Source organism: Notothenia rossii (genome assembly GCF_949606895.1).
Source record: "Notothenia rossii genome assembly, chromosome: 9".
In the NCBI taxonomy this organism is placed as follows: Eukaryota; Metazoa; Chordata; class Actinopteri; order Perciformes; family Nototheniidae; genus Notothenia; species Notothenia rossii.
The window spans coordinates 18,942,032-18,969,069 of record NC_136907.1 but is presented as its reverse complement, the minus strand read 5'-3'; the positions used below and the strand labels follow the sequence as shown (position 1 = coordinate 18,969,069).

Here is a 27,038-nt window from a genome sequence, read left to right as displayed (position 1 = left end):
TGACCCAAAAGTGGGTCGTGGACCCCGTTTCAAGTGGGTCGCAGATATGTGGAGTGAAGAAAAAAATAACATTTCCTTTTTCTTTTCTTTTTTGGGAAAAAAGTCAAACTTTTATTTTGAAGGCCCGATTTTCTAACGCTGTGCATGCAGTAGGCGTTGGACTTGAAGTACCGGAGACCATCAACGGTTTTGAAAACCTCTGTCACGTAGTTATCATCTTCTCAATAAAACATCTTTGCTGATGTTTTTCCGAGTCTTCTGGCCTTTAATCAGAATCAAGATTGTTGCTGGAAGTCCCCACGGAGAATAACTTTGCGGTAGAACTATTCTTTATACATCCGGTATAACTTCAGATAAAAATGAACATATAATGAAATATGACCCCCAGTTTGATGATTGACAGGTCACAGAACAATGGGGGCTATCTACCCTTACCCACAATTTAAAGTATTCACACAGACTATCTCCTCTTTGCTCTTCTCTCTGAGTGGAGCAGCAAGCTGTCAGAACAAAGTGAAAAACAAACAATGGCATAAAATATTATTAATATGTCGGGTAGCAATAGATTTATTTATTTTCTTCTCAGAGTGTACCAGAAGGGGTAGTTTATATGTTAGTATTTCAAAAAATCTCCTGGGGGAGAATCCCCCCAGACCCCCCTTCTGGGATTGGGTTTTCAGCATGTTGGCCTTTTTATGTTATACAATTCAGCTTTGATTCCATAATCTCATTATACCTTATTTACAGTTTTTTCGATTGCTAACAAACGTTTTTTTTTAATTGCTCAGTTTCTCAGAACACTAAACACAATTCACAAAACCACAAAGCCAAAGTGCAAAACACCTCATTTCTCCTGCTAATAAAAACACACTTCATTCATAATACTAGATTGTTTGACCACCCAACTACACACTGATGAGCATAATCTAAAGCACTTTCATCTGTTATGGGCTATGCTCTGTACATAGAGGTTTCTGCAGAGAAAGATTGCTTGAGTATACAGAAATACAGTAAATGAAGAAATTAAAAACAAATCACATTTTATTCAAAAATAACATTGTGCAACATGCATCTCAGCACATAGTTACTATGTTTCGGATCTCCCTAAATGTGATGCATTGTTTGCCAAAACCCAGTTTGTAACTGCTGCTTCCTGTGCCTCATTGAAAATCCTTGCCTTCCACCTCACCTCTTTTTCTCAGTCCTTCAGATAAACAACAAAGACATAGTGGTTGGCCAGTGTATGTGTTGCATAAAAGTAAGTCTACCACAGTACATTGTGCAGGATTTGTGTACAGTTATAGTATGCAACATGCCAACAACAGATATAAGCACTGATATATCATGAATTATGCAGAGATAAAAATGGGTAACTAACCTGTTGTCAAGTCTAAGTGTCCGGGTTACAGAGGCAACAGTAAATTAGTAAATCTGCTTAGATTAGGCTGAACCCTCTGTCCAGCCTCTCTCATCGTCAAACCATGGTTGATAACATTTCATTTCATTAGAGAGTACTCTTCTTTGTCCACGTCCTCTCCCTCCAGCTCTACCTCCTCTCATTCTTCTTCCTCTCACTCTCACCCCACCTGTTCCTCCTCCTCTCACTCTCACTCTCAACCCAGCTCTTCCTCTTGCTCTTGCTTCCATGTTGGCTTCCATTGTTGCTGTAAGAAAGTACTCACCTGTGGTCTTTTTATAGTGCTAACATCCTGATTGATCAGCCAACAATTATGCTACACTGTAAAAAAAAGAAAAGTTTTTTCACAGAAATGTACTGTATTATTTTACAGACCTTTCTTGTTTTTTCTATATTAAGTGTAAATACCATAAAAATACAGTAAATTACTTTTATTTAAAATAAATAAAGGTTTTATTCTGTAAATTGGTTTGATAAGGAATTATCGTTTTTTTACAGGATAATTCCATTGTTTAAATGTCTTGAATGTTAAATTACATTGAATTCTATGTAAAAACACATAAAATACACATAATTTTACTGCATGTAAAATGAAGGCAACTTTCTTTTTGTTGTTGAGGTAAAACCTTAAATTTAATGTAACAAAATGTAAAAAAAACAAAAAATAACTGTATTCTGTACTGTTGTAGAATACAAAGAAATCTTATTATAAAACATCTCTAAAATGTTAAATAAATGTATACATCTTCACAAAAAATGTAATATATTGCAGAAATACCCAAAAATGATTTTGTGTTAATAAAGTAGTTTTCATAGTATACTAAAATAGTTAACTGTAAAAAAAAAAGTGTCAAATAAAAAAAACGTAAAATGTATGTAAAAAGCTACGTCACTTGAAACGGAATCCAGCCATACAACGGCAGACAAGACAAGCTGTCATCGAAAAAACCTGCCAATGAGAACTGTCCGCGCCTTTCAATCCAATTTGAAACTTCCACGTCAGTTTGAGCGGGTCTCCGTCTCCTCCTGCTGGAGCTACAGCTGTCTGTGTGTCTGCTCGAGAGTTTATGGACTGATATCGGGATAGTTTTACATCTACACGTTAAATATGAGCATCGGGACGTCAACAATACAAATATGTATTTAGATAATCCTTAGTTTGTGAATGTTTAATTGTGTATTTAAGGTTACGTTTCTTCTTCTAGTTCAGTGAGTTTTGAGTGATGAGACATATACTGTAAGGGAATCTGTGGAATCTCAGCATTCATATGATACGTTTGTGCAGATAGCATGAAGTAAAAAATATCGCTTTTGCCAGTTATGTGCTAAAGTAGCGTTAGCCCCGTTAGCCGTTAGACTTGTGTTTCGTTTAGTTAAAAATGGTTAATATCGTCAGTTAGCTGAGTTTTTTTCCCGTTAAGTGGGTAAGCATCATTAATAGGTTGTTACATTTTAAGAAGTCCTGAGATGCTGTTTCTTGCAAGATGTCCCAACGGCGGGAAAATCAGGCTATACAGGTTAACAAGGTGGCTGCTAACGTTAGCTTACAGCTTATTGCAGTGCTGCCGCCACCCTCTCGTCTCCAACGCGGGACGATTACACATAAACGTGCAGCAGGGTGTCACAGTGTTGTCGCCAATCTTATTGTAAAGTTGCACAGCTTTTTTACTGCGGAATCCAGTTTGTTAATGTTCAGTAGCCAACAGCTATCATAGCATAAACTGCTAACCACTAACGTTTGGCTAACTTGCTAGTTAGCTCTGCTCGATATATTACAAGCTAACATGACTAGCTAATGTCAAACTGTGTGAACTAAAATAGTTGTTGTATTACTACATCATACATGCTTGGTCCAAATCTCTGCTAAAATTATTATTTTTAACAAAATTATCATTAAAGTATCTTTATTTTTTTGCATTTGTATCACAATTGGCATAAACTATTTTAGTTCATCAATAAGAACGGGAGAATTAAAATAATGATTTGTGGTAATCAAAAACAATGTATTTAAAGAAACACTCAGCCATGCATGAAATAACATAGGAAAATAATACGGGTAATTTTTTACCCATGTTGTGCCTTAGAAGTTTAGTGATACAAACATGATTTTTATTAAAAAAAAGTAAGAAAGTTAAAATGAAAATTAGAATTGGTGTTGATTAAAAACAGGTTAATTGAGGAATTCCTGGAAGTAATTTATTGCAAAGATATTTACAATTTAAAATAATTTGGGTCACTTTTGACGGATGATGGTTGTATGTTGTGTAACAAAGGGTTACCATGACAGCTGTGATGTTCACTCTTTTGACAGAGCACCAGTGGACAGTGAAGACTATGGAACAGAGGATGTGATGGCTTTGTGTGGAAAGCTGCTGAAGCCAGCCAGTGACTCCTCATCACGGCCTGTCCACACAGCAGCGTGCGTTGAAGCTTGCCGGCGGGGGGGGCATGACACTCGACAAACAACCAATTACATGAATCTCCCGCCCCGGACACACAAGCACGGGGTTTGATTGGCTAGAGCTTGTACTGGCATATGATTCGATTGGCTGAAGCTTCCGCCGAAGCTTCAAAAGTTGAACATTGCTCAACTTTTGCAGCGAGCTACGCTTCACTCCCACAATGCAGTTCGGCGAAGCGTGACGTCACCCCATTCAAAGTGAATGGGCAGAAGCGTTGAAGCTTCAATGCACGCCGCTGTGTGGACGGGCCGTCAGTCTCTCCAGGCAGCACCCAGCTATTCTTCCATCTTGCAGATGAAAAGACTTTGATATGTGAGTAATAACTAACTTGTGTCTAACATAATATTGAATGTCAGTGTTTCCCCTATGTTTACTGCTGATATATTTAGACCCTCCAGAAAAACGCGGGCAAAAATCCTTGATTATGCGGGCTAAAATCCTTGATTATGCAATTAAACATGCAGGGTTTTTATGTGGTGAAATTGCGGGAAGTTGCGAAAAATAATAGATTTTTTTTTAAATATTGGGCTGTCTTATTTATTCTCTCTCACACAAAACCTGCCACTAACATTAAACCCCTTTCCTATTCAATTAAACACATTCAATGTTTATTTATTGTAAAAGCAATTGGGCTATTTTAATCACACTCACTCACTCACTCACACACACACACACACACACACACACACACACACACACACTCCGCCTCATTCTGTTTTCATTTACTCGTTCGTTATCTGACCAGCTTCAATCTTGTAGGCTACTCACCCTCGAAAGGGTTTTGGAGGTTGATGCCTCGGTGAACGTGAGTTGTTTGGCTTTCTTGTCCGCCGCAGCAGAAAGGATTTTCGAATGTTTGAATGAATCAAAGTGGGTCGTCACCGTCGATTTTCTCTAAGAGTTATGCTCCAACACACAGGTGCAGAATAGTTTCCCCCCACTTTCGTGAAAGACATCGGGGTACTGCTTTGCCCGGTCTTTAGCAGAAATGTTCGTCGGTAAATGAGATGGATCAGATTTGTTCATCTTGGTGTTTTCTCTCTCGTGTGAGTTCCACACGTTCACTCTACGGTGTTGTTTACCTTCTGTGATGCGCGAGCTGATGACGTCACGTCATCATCATCACTACTTCACGTCAATACGAGTTAACTTTTTTTTCTCTCAAGTTTGTGTGGAAAAATGCGGGGATTATGCAGCCTTTTGATAAATATGCGGCCTTTTAAAAATCTGCGCCATTTTGCTGATTATGCGGTAAATTCTGCGATCGCGTTTTTCTGGAGGTTCTATATATTCTTTAAATCCTCTGGAGCAGAGAGAGGAGCTGTGGATTATTGTTATTGAATAATGCATCAGTGTTTCTTAGGGTCAAAAACGCTAAACTCAACTTAAAATGAAAGCGTTTAGTTTATTTAATAAAAGAGCTCATGTTCAATGTGAAAAGTGACCGTAGATATAGATTAGTTGCAATTTGGTGCTATATATATTTAAAAAATAATAATAATAATAATACAAAAAATATATATATATATCTTTTAAACACCTTGAATTTCAGGGAGGGGGCTCCGTTGGCGGGGCGCAGCTCCCCTCCAAGACTATGGTAGGGGAAGCACTGAATGTGGTTTAGTAAAGTATTTCAAAATACCCCACATTGTACAGGACAATCAGACCTTGTTCAACAAAGATCTTCAGACAATTGTTTTGTCTTTGAGGTACAGCCACAGCAGAGAGTCTGAGTTTGAAGAAAACCCTAAAATGTTATTTAGTGTTGTTTAATCAATCAATATTTACTGGTCTTGAATTTCCTCACTGGATTACAAAATGCTCGAAACTTATTGTACAGGGACATTATGCAGATTTAATCACCTGAAGATGAAAATATAGATTCAGCTATATGTACCATTTTAAGGAAATAGACTGTTAGTGGTATCAGGGTGTCCGCGGGGTCTTAAAAAGTATTAAAAGTTGATAAATCAATTTAGCGAAAATTAAGGCTTTTAAAAAGTATTAAAAAGTCTTAAATGGCATTTTCCAAGGTATTAAGAAGTCCCACAGCAACGACAACATGAAACACCCTTTAATTTACTGAAACGACATGTCGGGAAACCCCACAAGGCGGCCCCATGCATAGCGCGCAGTAAAATGCTGCTTATTATTTTAAGTTTCGTTGCCTTGCTCCACTCTGTGTGTGTGTGTGTGTGTGGGGGGGGGGGGGAATAAACGACTACGGTAACGGGTCCCAAGGTGGGAAGACCGGCATACGCAACGCTCTGGGGGTCCAACGGCTCCGTGTGTGCCCTATATGATCATTTTCTGATAACGATGAAAGAGCCCGCCTCCCTCTCCCCACGTCTCCTGCTGCTGCTGGGCTGTCAGAAGAGGGGGAGGAAAAGAGAGGCAGTCACCGTTTATTAAATATTATTATATTATTATACAGAGAACAGAGTCGTTATCAATTTGTTTTAAAGCTCAATAAATAACAAAGAAGACCTCTGACCGGCACTTTCCTAATTTTGTACGGAAGATTTAAACTTTAACGGACATGTTGACCGGCGGAACATTTTTTTTACGGAAACTGCCGCACGGTCCCCTCGTTCCTTGGAAAAGGCGGAGAGGTGGGTGTTTTTCATCTGCTGGTGGACTACCTGAGAGATACAGCAGGAGAACACGCCGTCCACCGAGGAGAATAAACAGAAGGGCAACCATGGCAACCATGCTCCGGGTTCTTCTTCGCTGCTTTTGGTGTATTTCGGGCGGCAGCAGCGCCACTTACAGGCATGACATATGTACTACATCGTTTCCAGCATTTGCAGCTGTCTAGTGTGAACGGACACGTTAATGAATCGAATGCGTGTGAAAGGAAGCCTTTTTTGCGCTTGCGTATGCGTTTTACCGTGTGGGGCCGGGGTCTAAGCCAAACTATATACGGTCACAGAAATCTGCTATTTTAAAGTAAAGTCAACACATATAGACCCTAAATATAGTCTATATTAAGAACGAGAAAAGTCTTAACATATATATCCTTTTTTGTAAACATATGACAAATGTGTGAGGGTGATGACGTCAGAGCATCGTCCTATGTGCCAGGGCTTAGCCCCGGACAGCCCCAGCCCAATTTAACCCCTGGGTATTTGTGAGGGAGCTCCTATATGGCATTACCCTGCTGAAGCTCACCAAAGTTTAACATATTTCATAGTTCAAAGTTTTGTCAATTGTTTTGTTTATTGGTCAAATACTGGTTTCTAATGTTTTCTGAGGAGTTTTACTGGAATGAAAGAGCACAGAGTACAGAAGCAACAAAGCAGCATACTGCATTAAACCTGACCTTCACAGAGAGGTTGAAGTTCATGTGGAAAGGAGGCTTCAGTAGTCTGTCTGCACTCTGTTTAGTTTTGCTATCTTACAATCAATATAGTAAATTTGAGGTAAAGTGTGTTGCCAATGTAACCGGTTAGAACTCAAAGTTGCGATGAGCTCTTAAAATGTATGGAAAGGGTCTTAAAAGGTATTAAATTTGACTTCAGGATTCCTGCATATACCCTGGGTATTGACCGAAGCTCCACAGCTGTCGCTAGGCGCTGCTAATGAAAACTCAAGTGCTCAATTGGTTGTTTTTTCTTTTTTATTAAGAATTGACCAAGCTTATCTTCCTCTTCGAAATCCCAGTTGTACTTCGCTAACCCGCAGTGCCTTGGAGGGGCAACTACATTTGATTTCACATTAATTTAAAGGCCCAGTGAAGTGCATGTTTTTGCACCAAAATGAAATGGCAGTTTCATTCCTTACATATCATTGTGCCTGTTCATGGCTAAAATAATTTTTAATAATTCATAATTAATGAATTATTAATTTTGCCGTCTGAGCCTAACGGAAGTTGCAGACGATAGTGGCTGTGACGTCACAAGATGTACCCAGTTGCGATTGTAAACATGGCGGAGACTCTGGAAAGTGATACTAGTGTGAGAGAAATGATTGATTTGGACAGCTTTTCGGACAGGATAGATGAGGAAAGTGATCAATCTGGTGCACTTTGAGGGCAACATTAAGAGATTTATGGATACAGCTCTCAACACTCATATGAAACATATATTTCAATAATCAAAAAACATTGGAATGATTTCTTAACCTATTTTATACAACTAATATTACATAGATGGAAATATTTGTTTACATAGATGACCAAACCCACTGAGATAACTTAGACTACAGTTTACCTCCCTGAACTGACGTTATCTCTCTCAGTCCCACAGGAGAGCACTCTCCCTCTCCTTATTGTTGAAACAGCTAATCTCCGTTAGCTCCGAGCTAGCACCAGATGCTAACAACAACCCTGTAACTCTGTCAGTCTCTCTTTCTCTCTCTCTCTCGAATCGACCACTGGCCTTTATTTATCATGATCAATCAAATAATCTACGAAACAATGACCCCAGCCAGGCTCACCTTCATCTTTTGGGAACAGAAACATCGCCACTTCTGCAGACTTGACATTACTACAGCCAGCGGCAATGCATCGTTTCCCCTGTGTTTTTCATCCCTCTTTCTTCACTGTCGCCTCCATTGTCAGGTTTTCTCGATTGGAAATCACTTCCAGTCGACTCCGACACACTTTCCAGGAAAATACTAGCTCAAAAACGTTGAGAAATTCGACTTTGAAAAAGAGAAAAAACGAACGGTGGTGAATGTAAACAGTGCAGCGGCGTCCATCTCGTGACGTCACGCAGTAGATCGCAAGCCACGCCCACGAAGGCGAAGGTCGACTGCAGATTTCCCCGGAAAATTCAAAACTCGTCAAATTTGTTGCTATTCCAACATTTTTTGATATGGGTTCCAATGGACAATTTTGGTCATTACTATACGTATTAGCATAACAGATCATGCACAGGTGCACACTTCACTGGGCCTTTAAGTTGAGCTTTGTTATGCCTATCACTTTAATTAGCAAAAGTCAAATCACGAGATAAAACAAATCCGGAGATCGTTCGAGTAAGTTAAATCAAAAGCATCCTGTAGATCAATCTCATATGATTGAAGTGTTTCCTTTGCAGGCCACTGTAGCTAGTGCCCCAGCGCCACCCGGTGATGTAACAAGAAACAACAACTTCTACACATCCCATTTGGACACAAAAATGTTTTCCCAATTATCCGGTGTTCTCTTGTGCACTCGATCAATTACATCTCCAGCTCTATACTGATTGCAACCATACAACGTGTACAAATATTTAGCCCCCGCTGCCTCCTGCCTGTCATCTCTCCTAACAGCGCTCTTATTATTGTGAGACTGCCGGGAGCGGGGGAGATGCAACATCTTACAAGAAACAGCATCTCAGGGCTTCTAAATATTTAACAACCTATTAATGATGCATAGTTACCCACTTCACGGGAAGAAACTCAGCTATTGTAAGACGTGCTAATGTAGCGTTAGCTCGGTGCTAATTCAGCATATAACTGGCAAAAGCGATCTTTTCTACTTCAAACTCATTGAACTAGCAGCCAGGAAAGAGCAAGAAAACAACTTCCGTTTACAGAGCCATATATATATATATAAATACGTCTTACCTGCTGTTTTGTGATCAAAACTAAAGTTGTGTTCAAGGACATGCAATTTAAACCTTGGCTAGCTACTGCTAGCTAGCTAGGTTAGTTGACTTACCGAGTGGAGTCATCTTCCAGAACTCCGACATGCTTTCTTTTGAGATGTTCCATCATTGATGAAGTGCTCTCATGCCAGGCTAGATCGCCTTTGCAAATGTTGCACTTAACAACCTTTTTCACATTGTCAAGTATGAAATGATCCCACACTTTTGAGGTTTTCGTTTTAGGTGTTGCCATTACGCTTATTATTCTCTCTCGGTTTTTTAGCAGGCCATTCAGCTTATCAAACTCCAGTATATTAATATCTACATGTAAGCGCGTAAAACACCGGTGATGACGTAAGCACATAAAAAAAAACGTGATGACGTCAGCGCGTAAAACACACGTGATGACGTCACCAACGAATCGACGTTATATTTACTGTGTCGATTTTAATCGATGAAGTCGATTAGTTGTTGCAGCCCTATACAAGATGTAGGGGATCTATTGGCAGCTGCTGATAATAACATCCATCATTATGGTTTACTAATAGTTATCATTTCACTTCCTCCTCCAGCACCTGGACACAACAGGAACCTAAGCCAGGATCCTGTTTGTGGTCTTCAGCTCCGCCTTCAACACCATCATCCCGGCTCTGCTGCAGGACAAGCTCTCCCAGCTGCACGTGCCCGGCTCCACCTGCAGGTGGACCACAGACTTCCTGTCTGACAGGAAGCAGCACGCAAGGCTGGGGAAACACGTCTCTGACCCCCGGACCATCAGCACTGGTTCCCCTCAAGGCTGCGTTCTTTCCCCTCTGCTCTTCTCCCTGTACACCAACAGCTGCACCTCTAGTCACCAGTCTGTCAAGCTCTTGAAGTTCGCAGACGACGCCGTCCTCATCGGACTCATCTCTGGTGGGGACGAGTCTGCCTACAGGTGGGAGATGGACTGGACATCTGGTGACCTGGTGTAGGGACAACAACCTGGAGCTCAACGCTCTCAAGACAGTGGAGATGGTTGTGGACTTTAGGAAGAACGCAGCCCCACCCGCCCCCATCACTCTGTGTGACTCCCCAGTAACTGCTGTGGAGTCTTTCCGCTTCCTGGGCACCATCATCACCCAGGACCTCAAACGGGAACAGAACATCTGCTCCCTCACCAAAAAAGCACAGCCGAGGATACTCAATCACCATCTGACACGCTGCAGCCACAGCCAAGGATAAGGGCAGGCTGCAGCGTGTCATCCGCTCTGCAGAGAAGATGATCGGCTGTAATCTGCCATCCCTCAAGAACCTGCACGCCTCCAGAACCCCGAGGCGGGAAGATAGTGGCCGACCCCTCTCCCCACCTCAACAAGCCCCCCCCCCCCCCCCCCCCCACTGACACTTTACCTCAGCCACAACGCAGACTCTATGCATTACATAATGGAGATCACAGGATGGTAAATAATGCAATGTTTAAATATACACAAGTTATTGAGCCGTTTCCGCTCTACATCCTGAACTCCTCCCTTCGATGCAATGCACTTCCGTTTTGGCGGACTGGGTTTGTTTTGCTAGCTAGCTCCGTTGTGCCGACAAAGCACTGATATCGCAGAGACAAAGAGGATATAACAATTACAACATGAAGAAAAGTGGTTCGGGAACTACGTGTGCGGTAGTTGGTTGCAATCACTCGAGAAAGCACCTGAACGAGTGGTTAGATAGAGAGTGCTACGACCACAAACCAGCACCCAGCCATGTTGTTCATTAAATACAGATAAATACAACAAATACTGCATGCATTGTATTTTTTAATATTATATATGAATATTTTCATAGTGATGTAATTGTGTGGGCTGCTTTTATATTTTAATTTGTAATACCTGTTAGGATTAAACATGTGATCTTTCTTGTTGAAGCCATTTCTTTAGTTTCCTCTCAACAATTAATTAATTCAGTGTTATTTATGTACAGTATGAGCTTAATATGAATGATGAACTGTGTTAAAATAAATTGTAGCACTCTAAGGAACATATGAAATGCAATAATGCAATAACAGTGCAATAATGAAATTAAATTACATCAAACTTTATTTTCACTCAAACAGTACAGGCACATATGATATATTGCACAGCATAAAGAGATCATGTAAATTGTGCATTATGTAAACAACAGACAACTGTTGGCTCCTGTGGGCATGACCTAAATAAGGCAGTTTATTTTGGTTTTATGCTGGGCCACGTCGTCATGTTATCCTCCCAGTTTTGCACTGAATTCGGGTGGGGGAGAGTAACGCCATCTCCAGTCAAAGAAGTAGAATCGTGTTCCCCAGCTAGCATCACTGTTAGCATCGAAATCGCTGTGTTTACACCAGTGCCCGTCTGACTGTTTACATCGGTTTACACCGACAGACGCTGTGCAAAAGACTTCCGGCGGAAATGAAGTGCATTTGTGTAGTGTCATGGCGCTACCCGTGTTTTGGCGCGTAAACTTGTCTATAGCTTAATGCACATATTTTATATTCTATAATTTATTGCATTCTATTTCGATGTAAATTACTGCTTTATTTTATTGCTATCTTACTATATTTTTATTAGTGTTCTTAATATAGTTAGCTATCTGTGTACTTTTTTTTATTTTATTTTTTTATTTGTATGTATGCACCACGACACCTAGTCAAATTCCTCGTACGTGTGAACCCACCTGGCAATAAACCCATTTCTGATTCTGATCTTTTTGTCCTCTAGGTTGCACTGCCACGTCTACAGTAGCGCAGAATGGACAGAGGAAACATGATTGGGCCTCAAGTTTTTTGCAGCCAATATTCATTCTCCTACAGACTTGGGATAGGAGGGTGAGTGAACAAGTTATCCATTGGTTGGAACCTACATCCCCAATGTTAGACTTACTAAATCCTGCACACTGCTCCTTCAAATTGACAATGTGAACATATGTCGCCATTTTGTAATTCCTATTATATTCAGTTGAGAAGTACTTTTAAAAAATTCAACTTACTTTTTGTTTCTACTGTTTATAAGTATGATGTTTAAATATGAAATGCTGTATTCATTAGTTGTACTATAATTCTACAAATATTTTTATATTTTAAGTTTTCAGAGTAATTGTTTCCTACAGAACATTTTGTGATGTCATTTTATTGAACCTGTTTGATTTGAAAATAACAGTATTCTAGCTGTAGAACTTTAGGTTCTGTATTTATTTTAGTGTTTGATCATACAAATCTAATAAAAAAAATGTAAAAAACAGTTTTTCTCATCAGAACTTTATTTAAGGTATTTGAATGTAACATTTTAAGACAATGGATTTTGAAAAGAGAGTCAAGTGTTTTCCTGTAAAATCTTTAAGGACAATTCCTGTATATTAATTGCTTTTGCACTTTATTTCACTGAAAGTATTTTTACTTACTATTTGACCGTTTTTTTACGGGGTTTTTGCCCATAGAAGTATTAGTGCTGTACTTTTATTAAAGGTTATTGACTGTAAAAAGAGCAGATAAACCTGTAAAATAACAGTGTTTCACTGATGAACTTTAAGTTCTGTCACCTTATTGAAGGTGCTTGACTAATAATTTAGGATAAAACTGTAAAATAACAGTATTTACATGCTTAACTCTAAATTATGTCCGTAATAAATAAGGGGAGATACCTGTAAAATAACAGTGTTTCTCTGTAAAGGAAATTAATTATATTTACTGTGGATTTACGGTTTTTTCCCATTATTGTAATTAGGGTATTTCACTGTAATTTGACGGTAAGTTTTTGGAATCACAGCTGCCAGACATTTTACCGTTTTTTTACCGTTTTTTGTTTTACAGTGTACCAGGTGTTTGGTCAGGTGGAACGTGTTTCTTGATCATTGGTCCATGTAAACCTGCTAACACGTGACTTTATGTGTCTTACGTGGAGAAACGTGTGCAATGGTTTGCAAAAAGTGCCATGTTGATTTGCAAATTGTGTGAAAAGCTGAAAACGTATTTAGAGTTTTGGAGATTTGAGCCGATGTTTTGCTCTTTGAGTGTCAGTTAAAATAATTGTGCTTTATGTAGCATTTTAGTGTGTTAGCAATCGAGAAAAACTGTAAATAGAGCGAAATGAGGAATGGATCAAATGCATGATCTGTTTGGTATTTTGAAAAATAAAAAGTACAAATATGCCTTTATATAGGTATGGTCCTACACTATATTATTCAAATATAGCATGATAGGTCCACTTTAAAGGTGACCTATCATGCAAAATGCACTTTTGTACGTCTTTTATACATGAATATGTGTCCCCGGTGTTCCAGGGAACTCACCAAGTGTCAGAAAACACAACCCTCTCTATTTTCCTCCATACCCACATTTCTTAAAGAGCATCTTGCAGGTTTTTATTTTTTCTACATTTATGCTTAAACTTGCTTGAAAATTACAATAAAAAAAGTGAATGCAGGATTTGATATGTTTTACGAGACATAAGGAATTCAGAGGGAAAGGAGCAATTTTGAGCTCTGCTCTAAAAAACGGGAAACATCACCGCTCTCTGACAGCGGGTATAGTAGAGTTGCGTTGAGTAGAGCGGTTGTGTTTTAAGGAGCTGGTATTTTTCGGTAGTTTTACATTGTATTTCACCATTTGTAATCATGGTGCAGTATTGTATTTGGTTGCACAAATACCAGCCTGTCAGGACATCGAGTCCACAGTAAAAAGGACCGGAGCTAGCGTTCGTTCCTGGGTGCGTTGTGCATCCACCTCCGTGCAGCACATACTCTCCACAGCTTTATCAGGAAACCGTATTACATCTCTCTCCCCCCCCTTCGCTGCTCTCTCTCTCCCCTCCGGTACACGGAACCGTAAGATATAGTGTGGAGTTGCATTAGGTAACGCTGTGGTGGCTGTACTGCTCCAGCCGTGTCCTTTATGTTTGTTTGTTTCCCCCTGTCTGTGTTGTTTGTGTGTGCGTGGTGGCTGTCACTCCTGGCTCCCGGCTCAACCTCCACTCACCTGCTGCAATCAGCTGTGCACCCTCCCCGACTACACACCTGCTTTCCATCAGGCCATTTACAACGACATATCAACGGAGGCTCCACAACCTTTCACCGCCAGATCGTCAAGTATCAGCCGCTTCTCGCGTCTCTCCTCCGGTACACAGCACCGTAGTGTGGAGTTGCATTAGGTAACGCGAGATACGGCTGATACTTGCGCATTAGTTCCTGTTATGGATCAGTATCAACAGTCCTGCCAGTAACGTTACTATATTATCAATACTACTTTAGTTATAGCCTGATATATGATAGCTAACTTCACAATGTTGTGATGCGACGTTAGCTAACATTCTGTAGCTAACGCCGGTCACTCACCAAGATAGCTGCCCAGTTCTCCACTGGTTCTCCTCACACCACAGCTCAATTTCTCTCCGATGGCCGTTATTTCTTCTAATCCTTGGCTGCTCCTGGTCTCTTGGACGCCTAGCAGGCTCATAATTATAAGGTTGTGGTCCGTCATATGCATTTGAATATTCATGTTCAACTTCTTCTGTGTCGAAACTAGCATTGGGATCCATGTTTATTAATACGTTACACCGGCCGCTCTCCCCCTTGTGTCCCCCATGTTACGTCACACGCGGGAGGTCACGTGCCGAGGCTTTTTTATGCGGAAGTGAACATTTCTTACAAAAACGACGCCAGATGTCACTGTAATGTATATTTCTGTATATCTTTTTGAAAATGTAGTGTATTCATCATTTTCCGACACATTTATTCACAGGTGTCTTTAACCTGGAAGTTGCTCTTTAAAAAGGGGCTGCAACGGATCTGATACAGACTGATCCAGATGTGAACACTTCTATGACGTCACAGAAGTGGCGCTACAGCTATTGGGCCAACTCCACCAATCAGGAGGAGACAGCCACGGACATTGCCGTTTGAAAGTGCTGGAGACGCTGTAGTACATATGCCAGGCCTGTAGATGGTGCTGTTCTCACAGAATCAGCCCATGCAAAGACAGTGTTAAATTGAGCGAAATGAGGAATGGCTAAAATGCATGATCTGTTTGGTATTTTGAAAAATGAAAAGTATAAATATGCCTTATATAGGTATGGTCCTACACTATATTATTCAAATATAGCATGATAGGTCCACTTTAAGTATTGATTCATTTCTTTCACGTTGTGCATATTTCAACTTTCAGCGACAATTTACAAAGCAAATCAGTGATGAAGACAGTGTCCCTATGTGTTTTCTTTGTCATCCCTAAGGGCCTCCATCTTCTTCCAAAATAGATGAAGGTCAACTTTTAAAGGCCCTTTTGAGATAATTTATCCAAGTTTTGGAAAGACTTTCCTACCATTAATTCATTTATTCTTCCCTTATTGCCAAAATTATATATGATTTCTGACAGTGAGAGTGGAAAGCCGCCCCTGGCAGCGGAAAAACAGGAAGAACGCCAGGGAGTAAAGTTATATCTTTAATTAATTAACATAGACAATGTTATCTTTCTGACTTCAACGGAAGGTTTCTCAGCCAGAAGCTCCCAGTTGTAGGACGAATATAAAATTAGCTCAGGAGGGGGAGGGTGAAATCACTAGAGGTCACAGCCAACAGATTTATGTGCAAAACCAGTCCTGCTGATGTACGATGCATCTGCACTTCAGTTTACAAAGAAGAGCTACAAGTACAATAATTAAAGAGGAAACACTTACTGTATGTAGCATTAGGCAGTTTACAGATTAAAGGACAGGAAAGTATAATATACAGCACATGTGTGCATAACTTGATTGTATATTTAAACCCATTCGCTTTAGTCTGCTTACAAATAACACAGCTTTACGCTTTATGTTCTGAGAGTTTTATGGACCATAGCCATTGTCGTATTGGTCGAAGTAGAAATCAAGAAGTTGTACAGAAGCAGAACAGAACACACTAGTCAGCAATAGTTGTGTATACAAACACAATTAAATCAATGATGGTTTGTTCAATAGTTATCATCTCTTCCTAATATTAAACTTAGCCTGCAATATAAGCTTAAGCTATGAATATGGAAAAAGAAAATGCAAAACATTTATACATAATAAGTGAATAAAGAACTTATTTATTGGATTTATTTCTGAGAACTCCAAACAGTACACATACATACACACATAGATTGTTGCACCGTTATGAAGTGGGAGTTTGATTACACTCTCATAAAGTGGAACACCATGGGACAGAGCAGCCTTTAAGCTGCCTCAAGGCCTGAATCTAAACTTATCTGTCTGCCCTCCCACATAGCACTGCTAATATACTGTCTCTGTAGAACACAAGGAGACCAATTACATATTACTGCACTTCATGGAATATCTGTCTCCTTATTTCCAGGAACTTTGTCTAACTGTAGTTTGCGCCCAAATTATTACCCTTTGTTGTTCATAAATTTGTTGTTTGGAAGTTAAGAATTATGAATGTAACTAATTTCAGTCATCGAGGAGGGATATAAATCAAGAACTGGTGGGTTAATAAATGATGTTTAAGGACGGTGGCCCTGAAGTGAAAGTCAAAACAACATTTCACAAAACACTACAGCATTTTAGAAAACACCACAGCATTTCAGAAAACGCTACAGCATTTCAGAAAACACTTCAACATTTCAGAAAACACCACAGCATTTCACAAAACACCACAGCATTTCAGAAAACGCTACAGCATTTCAGAAAACACTTCAACATTTCAGAAAACGCCACAGCATTTCACAAAACGCTACTGCATTTCAGAAAACGCTTCAACATTTCAGAAAACACTTCAAGATTTCAGAAAACGCCACAGCATTTCACAAAACACCACAGCATTTCAGAAAACACTTCAACATTTCACAAAACATTACAGCATTTCACAAAACGCTACTGCATTTCAGAAAAGGCTTGAACATTTCATAAAACACAATGACATTTCAGAAAACACCACAGCATTTCAGAAAACAGTCGCTGTATGACGTTGTTGTGAGTTTGGACGGAGCATCAGCTACAAGTTAGTTTAGCATGATCGATCCGATCTCCATTCAGAAAACACGCATTTTAAAAGGTTTTTCGCCTGCCGTCTTGTCTACACACTTGTCAAAGCATTAATTCATGGTTTGTACTAACCGGTACCAGTATGTTTTTACTTCTGCATCATTTTGAAACGTGTATTACAATTAAATTACGGTAAAATATGTTAATTGTGTTGTAGTTGGTATCTATCATATTTGCACGGATATAAGCCCCGCCTCCTCTCCAGCGCGTCTTGTTTGAATGACAGGAGTAAACACAGCTGACAGGCGCGGTGAAACTCGAGCGATTAGAGCGATGTGAATATTTGGAGCTTATCTCCATGTAAATACTATGGTACAACAAAATGAACATATTTTACCGTGAATTCATTGTAATACACGTTTCAAAAATGATGCCGATTGTTAACTGTGTTCGTTATTCTCCTGACCAGGAGAGAAGCTTTAAAATAGGAGACTAAATGGAGTCTCTGTGAAAGTTAAATTGGGTACTTTAATTAAAAAAGGCTCGGGTTGGTCACAAGCATGATATTGTTCAGTCAGACAAACAGCTGTGATCCGCTCCTCGATAGGGAAGAGAAGAGCCTGGATCTCTGCTCCGGTGCTGTTATATATCCTCTGCTGGCTCCTCCCCGCCAGCCGGCTCGCCTCGTCTCCAATGTCCGTTATTGCATTTAAACAGAGGATAGGTTCTTTTCACATTCAATATATGCTTAACACGCCGTTTCTCCTCATATTCTCTTTCATCACTTTTCATTTAACACATTCTAAACGCTGTAATCAATACTCTAAACAATACTTCTCGGCTCGTTTGGTTTCCGGTCATTCCGGATGTTGTCACATGCTACTCTCGTCTGTAAACAATAATGTATTCAAATAAACTGTACCTTCATTTAATATTCAGCATGGTAGTATCTCAACATCTATAGTTGTAGTGTTAAATCAGTAGGCTTCGGTTTGCACCACTCCACTCCATATCATTTCGCTACTAAATTCACCTATTCAGGAAATCGTATATTAGCCACATGCTAAATGCTAACCGTAGATGAAGGATTTTCAGAATAAAAGCTTAACTGCTTGTGCACAAGAATTTCTGGTTTTTCAGTATAAAAGAGCATTAAAACTGACGGCATGTTTAAACTACATTTCCCCATTAAAACATTGATTTTAATTTCTAACACGAAGCAACAACATACTGATATTGGTTAGTAAAAACCATGAATTAATGCTTTTACAAGTCTGCAGACAAGGCGGCAGGCGAAAAACCTTTTCGAATGTGTATTTTCTGAATGGAGATCGGATCGATCAGGCTAAACTAACCTGTAGCTGCTCCATCCACACTCACAACAACTTCATACAGACATAAATAAAGCAGCGACTGTATTCACATTCATATTCATAGACAGTCTGTGCTTTGTACATGTTTAACTTTTGTCCAGTTTCTGAACAGATAGGAGGAGCTGTGAGCTCTGTGTGCTAACAGCTAACAGCTGATGTTTAGGGACATGTTGCGCTGTCGGGTGCTGACCAATCACAAAGCGTCATTTCTTGACTGGCAGCAAAAACAACCAATCATAGCAGTGCTTCTCTGGCTGGCTCTGTCCAATCACAAACAAGAAGAACAGTTCCCCCTAAAGCAGGGGTGGGGAACCTTTTCCCTCTCAAGGGCCATTTCAATTTTTTCAACATCCTCCGAGGGCCGTACAAATTATTGACCTCTGCTTAAAAAAACTAAAATCACAGCACATTCATTTGGCCTTTCTTTCATGCTGTGCAAAGAAAAAGCAACCTCTTAATCCAGATATTTTAGCATGACTCGCGCATTCATGCACTTGCACGGTTGTGACATGACCACCAAAACAGAAAGATATGGACACAAGATGTGAGCAAATGTATTTTAGTTTCCTATCCATGTGGACATGATTTAAGTGGGGGAGGACCTAACCTCCTCTACGGGGGTCCGGGGGGCATGCTCCCCCGGGAAGATTTTTTTTTAAATGTTGAAGTTAAAAGCATCAATCTGGTGCACTTTGAGAGCAACATTAGGAGATCTATGAATACATCTCTCAATATCCATTATGAAACAGAACTGTAAGCAGATTTATTTTTTCATTATGGATATTTTACAAATCACTCCCCTTTCAAACTGTATTCTTGTTTATTAATAACAACTTTATTATACTGTCATATAGTATTTTATACCAGTTTACTTTATCTTTTTTTTTAATAATAACTATAATGATCATATAAAGGTGTGCCTTTACCTCAGTGGTTGTAGAAAAAGCTTCTTATATTCGTTAGCATAGCTAGCTAACCAGATGCTAATAACAACTAAGTTATTGACTGTATGATCAGTATGACAGATGAACAGATCACCACTGGGCTTTCAACTAAAGACACAGCCACGCAACAACTGCGGCATGTGTACGGCTCCTTATGGGTAGGCTACTGCCATTTTTGGAAGTGCCGGAGCGGTGTTCTGGTGCTCTCCGTCAGCACTACACCTCTGTCAGACGAGACATAATTACCACGTGATGACACGTTAGGCCCGTGTTGTGTTCAAGGACCCTGACCTTGGCCAGGAAAAACAGGCACTTGCTTGTTTCATTTTTTTGCGGTCCAGGTTTCTTTAATTTTTTTCTTTTTTGCGTGTGTTTATAAATCACCTCGAGGGCCGTGCCAAATAGTCTCGCGGGCCGTATACGGCCCGTGGACCGGAGGTTCCCCACCCCTGCCCTAAAGGAATACCCTTTGAAATGCTGTGGTGTTTAGTGAAATGCTGTAGTGTTTAGTGAAATGCTGTAGTGTTTAGTGAAATGCTGTGGTGGTTTCTGAAATGCTGTGGTGTTTAGTGAAATGCTGTAGTGTTTAGTGAAATGCTGTAGTGTTTAGTGAAATGCTGTGGTGGTTTCTGAAATGCTGTAGTGTTTTGTGAAATGTTGTTTTGACTTGCCCTTCAGGGCCACCATAAGAGGGGATTGGGTAATGCTCCAACATATTTGGATGTGTAAAGTTCAACACATACCACCATAAAGAGCATTGGAGAACTGCAGCTTTGATTGATTCCTTGTCAAACAAGCTCAAACTATTGGAGAACGTTGCAGGTGCAAGTTGGTTTTGCTGAGCTTGGAAGGATCCAGTTTTTTTCAGGAGTAATTGTGATAAGATTAATGGTATTATGGAGAGTTGGCAAGCCTCATTGCTTAGAAAAACAACATTGGCATATCACAACAAGTTGACGCAATAATAATAGTAATTTGTGGTATTCAATTGTACAAATCTCTTCTTCTGTACCATTCCTTTTGCTGCTGTGTGGAATTACATTCATGTGAGTAAGTGTTTATAGTCTGTTGGTCGATAAGTGTTTCGAACATTCAATTTTTTCTAGTATTGCAAAGTGTCAGAAGTTGATAGCTCCATAAGCATTTATTAGTAACATCTAATGGTAATGACCGTGGACATCAGCTGTCATATATGGTGTGATTCTTCATCGCCTGCAATAAAAACATAATTATACGCCTGAGGGGCAAATTAAATTAAAGGCGTTAGTAATGTGTCGTTGAATAACAACTGAGGCTGTAAAGGCACAGACCAAATATGAAGAAGGACTAAATCTAATCGGGGCTCCAGTTGCCTTTATTATGCTTGGCAATAACTTTCTGTGTTGAGGGCCAGAGCATGCTTCAAGGGAGTCTAAGCCAGCATAAGCCAGCCACTAACCCTAACCCTAACCCTAACTAACACAATGAGAGGGCAATATCATTGACATAAATGCTGACAAAGGGCAGAAACCAACATTTCACCCTGTTTAACAAGGTTTGCATGCAACACCTTCCCCAACACAGATATGTATTTTACATATCACCTCGACACAGCTACAGACCCTCACAACAATCAATAAAACCATAGTCAAAAACGTTCAAACACTCACAGCCCTCACACAAGACCATTTCGAAAAGGAGATTATTTTCTTCTTCAGTCGGACGGCTTCCCTGACCACCGGTGTCCACCAGGAGGTTCAAGGGTTATCTCCCCTTGAGGCATCTAAGGCCTTGAGACCACAGCTCCCCGCAGCGGCTTCGGTAAAATAGAGGCGTTGAAACCCGCGCACTCTGGTTCAATGTCCCCAGCTTCCACAGGGATGCCTGAAAAGCTCCGCGGGAGGTGTGAGTTGAAGGCCTCCTGGACTTGGGACTCCTCCAGATGTTCTCAGTTTACCCACACTACACGTTTGGGCTTACCAGGTCTGTCCAGAGGCTTCAATTGCCACTCGACCCAGCTCACCACCAGATGGTGATCAGTTGACAACTCCGCCCCTCTCTTTACCCGAGTGTCCAAAATGTACGGCCTCAGGTCCGATGATACGATAACAAAATCGATCATGGACATTCTGCCTAGGGTACTCTGGTACCATGTACACTCATGAGCATCCTCATGTTCGAACATGGTGTTTGTTATGGCCAATCCATGACTAGCACAGAAGTCCAGGAACAAACCACCACTCCGGTTCAGGCGTTCCTCCAAATCACGCCCCTCCAAGTGTTCCCATCATTGCCCACATGTGCGTTGAAGTCTCCCTGCAAGACTACGGAGTCCCCTTCAGGAGCCCCATACAGGACTCTCTTCAGGGTCTCCAAGAAGGCTGAGTACTCTGAACTGCAGTTGGGTGCATAAGCACACACAACAATCAGAGTTCCCCCCCCCCCCATAACCCACAGACGTCCACTGGGGTAAACTCCAACAAAGCGGCACCCAACCGGGGGCTTGTGAGTACCCTTCATGAGCCTCCTGCAAAATCGCTGCCCAAATGATTTTGTACTTGTATTTTGGCTTTTAGTGTACTCCAGTGTGATAAGGCCTGCAGGTGAGACCTTGGCCAGAAATGTGATGACCAAAATGAATTTAGATAAGCTTTTTAAGACGTCTCCTGATTTGACATTGATGTGTCCCTAAAGGCTTGGAGAAACCTGACCAAGAAAATAAATCACTTTTGCTTCCTTTAAAAACAATGATGGAGGTTCCTCAAACTGGTGTTGTAGTTCAAACTGCTGGCTATGTATGCATGAATGATTATAAGTGTGCTTAGAATGATACAAAAATATATCTGCAAGAAAATCAAAAGGATGTATTATCCACGTGAAAGAAATGGGTGAAACAGTTTTGATTTGGGTTGCAAATTAGCCCTCAAGCTGCTTTGACAGCTGAGTCTCGAAATTGAAGAGCAAGCTGTGTTTCTGCTTTATGCACTGTGAACCTACTATTATTTGTAGGTTGTGTGTATCTGTACGTGTCAATTTTATTTTTACAGAATTTGTTGATCTCTGAATTCCCAGGCAACTCACATCCTGCCCTGTAATTAATAGAGCACTGGCAGCTACTCCTCAAATGCACCGACTGAGCGCTCGACTTCCTCCGATGACAAGAGCCAAGAATGGGATTAAAAAAATTAAAAAAGGGGTAGTATAAAGCACACATATACAGTATACACACATTTACAGCACATATTTATATATCTCATAGTTGTAAACTTTAAACAATGTTTTAAAGATATGTCAATTTTGTTCAACCTAAAGGCAAGGGTGTATGTAGTTGTAGACATTCTGTGTTTTGTTCCAAATTAAATCATGATAAAGTCAACATATTGCAAAATGATATTGCTACCAAGGTGAGATCATTGCTTTAACTTGTTGACATACATATTTGATGTATTGCATATACTTTATCATTTTCTGCTTGCACTGTGATAGGATTTCAATAAGCAAATAGGGGTAGCAAAGCTAACAGTTTGGTTGTCCTATGGTTATGACAGCTTTTATTGAAATTAAGGTTTGGAAGAGTTTACAGCCATGCTGGGGGTGCTATGAAGTTGTAATGTGTATTATTAAGACACCAAATAGTTAGACAGGGAGAAGTTAGGGTCTAAAATAAGCTTTTCAGCAATGACGGTGTTACTGTATTAATGGATCAGAGAGCGTTGTCAGAATACCGATCCTTGGAAACCTGAACCAGGAGGGTTTTTATCATGTTGTAATGTTTTGTGGTTTTTCATCCATGCAAAAAAGCTCTCAGCAAAAATTACAGTTGAGGATGATTAACTTTTCACAGATTTTGATGATCCGCCAAAGTATAGGAGAAGTTTGATGATGTCAGATTGAAAGTAAGGCGTTCACCTGAGTTCACAAAAACTAGGAGCTTGGCAAAACAAAGAAGGCACACAGTTGACTTTGAAGAATCTAAAGAATTGTGCACACTGTTGATCACTACATGCTTGATCATCAGACATAACAGCACACACTTTATACGTTATACAATGAAGTTCTGCAGTTTTAATCCTTGTTTACTAAAAAGGTTTGATTTGAGTTTTTCTGCAGTTCAGAGCAGCAGTAACTCATTAATTCATTATAGTTAATCACTTCAATGGTTTTGTTCTTACTGTCATTTGTTTTGCTGTACTGTTCTTGTTAAATTAAATTGCTCTAGTCATTTAAATGTTTCCTGTGGTCATTGCTCATAAGGACAATAGATAGTTCATTTAAAAAAAAGGTTCAGTTCAACTTATTAAAGATGATTAAACTTCAGGCAATGCGGTAATTGTGATAATATAAGCAAAAGAGTACAATTATTATTATTTTCTGTCTGTACAAAAAACATACAGCTTTTTTTATTATCTCCAGTATCCAGTCTTAATCAGATGGAAACACCGAAAAACCAGTGCAGTCTGGCCAAGTCAAGTTTGTTCATTAGGAGCTGTTGGCAGTCAGATGTCAGCATCTGTCTCCGCTTCTCATTATATTCTCATTCCTAACAAACCCCAGCATTGTTTGGTTGTCAGAGGATTAAGACCTCCAATTGTAAAGCTTTTCACTTGGTTCAAACCCACTGAGAAATCACTGTGATGTTGGGTCAGGGTTAGGGTGAGTATGATGTGATGACATGATTCATATGTAAAACTTTTGTATTGAACAGAACAGCACTAAAGCTAAATTCAAAACAAAGTCAGCACAACTCTCACGCTTATGCAACATTTAAGGCAATTTTTGTTTTATTACATTTCAAATTGTGCATACATATAGCAACAAGTTCAGTATACTTGGTATCTGAATGCATTTGTTCTGTGTATGTCTAAGAAGGTCCACAAATATTTGTAATGTAGTATTTTGAAGCTGGCTGGCTGTCTGTGGTCTCCAATGCTTGAAATTGGCAGTTGCTCAACATGTCTCCCACTGTGATCTTCACACTCAAAACAAAACAAGTCTTCCATGTAAACTTGGTTCTGAACAATCTCTGTGCTGTTAAGTTGTCTGTAAACATTGTATTTGTGCTTTGAAGAAATTATAAGAGATAGATTCAAAAAAAGATATGCAATGAGGAGGTTGAAGCTTTCCTACAATACAAAACCCCATTTAACATAGCTTCCTGTTTAGTCCATACGTGTCAAGCAATAACTGTGCCACCTGTGAGTTTTCCACTTTGTTTCAGGTCAGATTCATCAACCACAGGTGGCCAGATCAATGTGAAACGTTTAATTATTGTTGTGACAAATGACAGAGGCATTTAGCAGGGTTTGCCGAGCAAATTATCTCAGTGATTGCAGTAGGGGAGTGTGCAATTCGCAATGACATGTCATGAATTATTAAGCCACCAAAGCTGCCTGATGCCCTGAAGCCATGTTTTTCTTTGTAGACGGAAACCCAGCAGGGGCAAACAAAAGGGGACACAAAGGAGATTTCAATTCGAGCCACCCGCAAAGCCCAGGCTGAGGGAATTTGAGGTTGGTGTTAGATCTTCCAGTTGAATAAAAGAAATGAGGCTTTGCATTGCCTGCACCACAGTTAAGAAATGTTTGACTAATTAACTCTTGAATACACAAAGAAGAAAATAACATACTGTTAGTTTGATGCATTAGATATAAGTAACACACATTTTGGTATATATTGCCATGACCCAATTTCACTCAATACAATTACTGAAAAAAACCATGCAAGCTTCTAATCCTTCCATAGTTGTCACTGTGCATTTGCACTGTTCTCTCAATCGAAAAGGCTGGGTTTGCCTTGGCTGGAACCAAACATGCAGCCGAACAAGACTCTGCATTAAGCACAGGTGTGTGAGATGACCACACATGTGAAACATATCCATACTCCTACCGTATATATCCCAAATTTTTAAACTGCTTAAAAATTAAATTACTTGCAAACATTAAATGGTCCATCTTCTGTGGAGCATGATTGCTAATTTGCGTTACATTTTGGTATTTTATTGTGGACGATAGACATAATAAACTGATATGCTGAAACAGGTTCAGCGGTCTCCAACAACAATATAATTAATCCTCTGGTGATTGTGAATGTCCATGCTAATTTCCATGTCAATCTGATTGATTTTGTAAATTCTTGACCAATCATACTTCGTCCCCGCCATCTACTTCCTTTAGTGGTAGCTGCTTTCTTGAATTGTCCCAGTTAGGAATTACGTTTTCTGCTCATACCAACACAACATACTGTAAACACATTAAAGGTCCCCCATTATACTGTTTTTCATCAATATATTATAGGTCTCAGATATATACAAACATGTCTCTGAAGTGTTTGGCTCAAAATACCAAACAGATTGTGCATTGTATCATCCCATAAACCCCTCTGTTTCAACCATTTTTCAAAAGTGCTGATTCTCTGTCTTTTACTTTTGATGAAAATAAGGAGCCACTCCCCACGCTCCTCTGTGGGATATTTGGTTAAAAAGAGCACAGTGGTGCTCTAGGAGGAGATTCAGTTGATAAGGTGTGTGTGTGTGTGGGGGGGGGGGGGGGGGGTACCTTGGTTGGTTATTTGCTATGGGTTACACAAGCCAAACAATCGTTGTGACATCATAGAGTTGCCAAAATCTGATCAGCGTATTTTCAGACGGGTCAAATTAAACTCATAAAAGTACTTGTGATGATGATGCTGGAACTTTAAAGCACTTTAAAGAGCAACACGTGTACATTTTATTCAGAGTGTAACATAGTGCTAAATAAATGTCCATAGGAGAAAAGCCTTAGTTAATGACTCATATATTACTAAACAAGTCATATAATACCCGGCAAATAGGATTTTTCCTAATTGAAAGTGTTACTCAGCAGGCTAATTTCTTGCAGTCAATGTTGTTTTAAAATGGAGAGCCAACTGCTGAAGAAGCCAGGCGGAGTGACAGATTCCCCAGCCGCAGCCAACGTTTATTTGGTTTGAGTAACATTTACAAGACATAGTCCTGACAGATGATGAGCTGAGTCTTATTTCCATGACACTTTTTTGCAGTGCTGCCAATAATGACTTAATGAGGTGAAGTTTTCCCCAGCAGGGTTGCTGAGGGCTGTGATTCCCCCTCAGCACGCCCCTGCCCCCTCCTGACCTATTTACCAAAAATAATTGCTCATAATACTCCATCGGATCCCGAGAAGAATCACTCAGAAATAGCCTCAGTTATATGATAATATTTTATCATAAAACAAAAATATTCACTCCTAAAGCCTAGTTCTATCTTGCAGAATGTGTTTTTGAAGGATTTGTGCCAACACTCAGAGTGCCTGACACAACATGGCATCACTAAAAAGC

General features: G+C 39.9%; 2 long non-coding RNA genes across 2 annotated transcripts in view; both read left to right on the top strand.

Annotated features, from left to right (window-relative positions):
• Positions 1–27,038, top strand: part of LOC307017781 — a 340,480-nt gene that overhangs the window by 217,840 nt on the left and 95,602 nt on the right. The gene's annotated exons all lie outside the window — the stretch shown is intronic.
• On the top strand, positions 3,619–13,956 carry LOC307017777. The gene is made up of 3 exons (XR_013802248.1): positions 3,619–4,191; positions 10,025–10,891; positions 12,179–13,956. It is a non-coding gene; the product is annotated as an uncharacterized lncRNA (long non-coding RNA).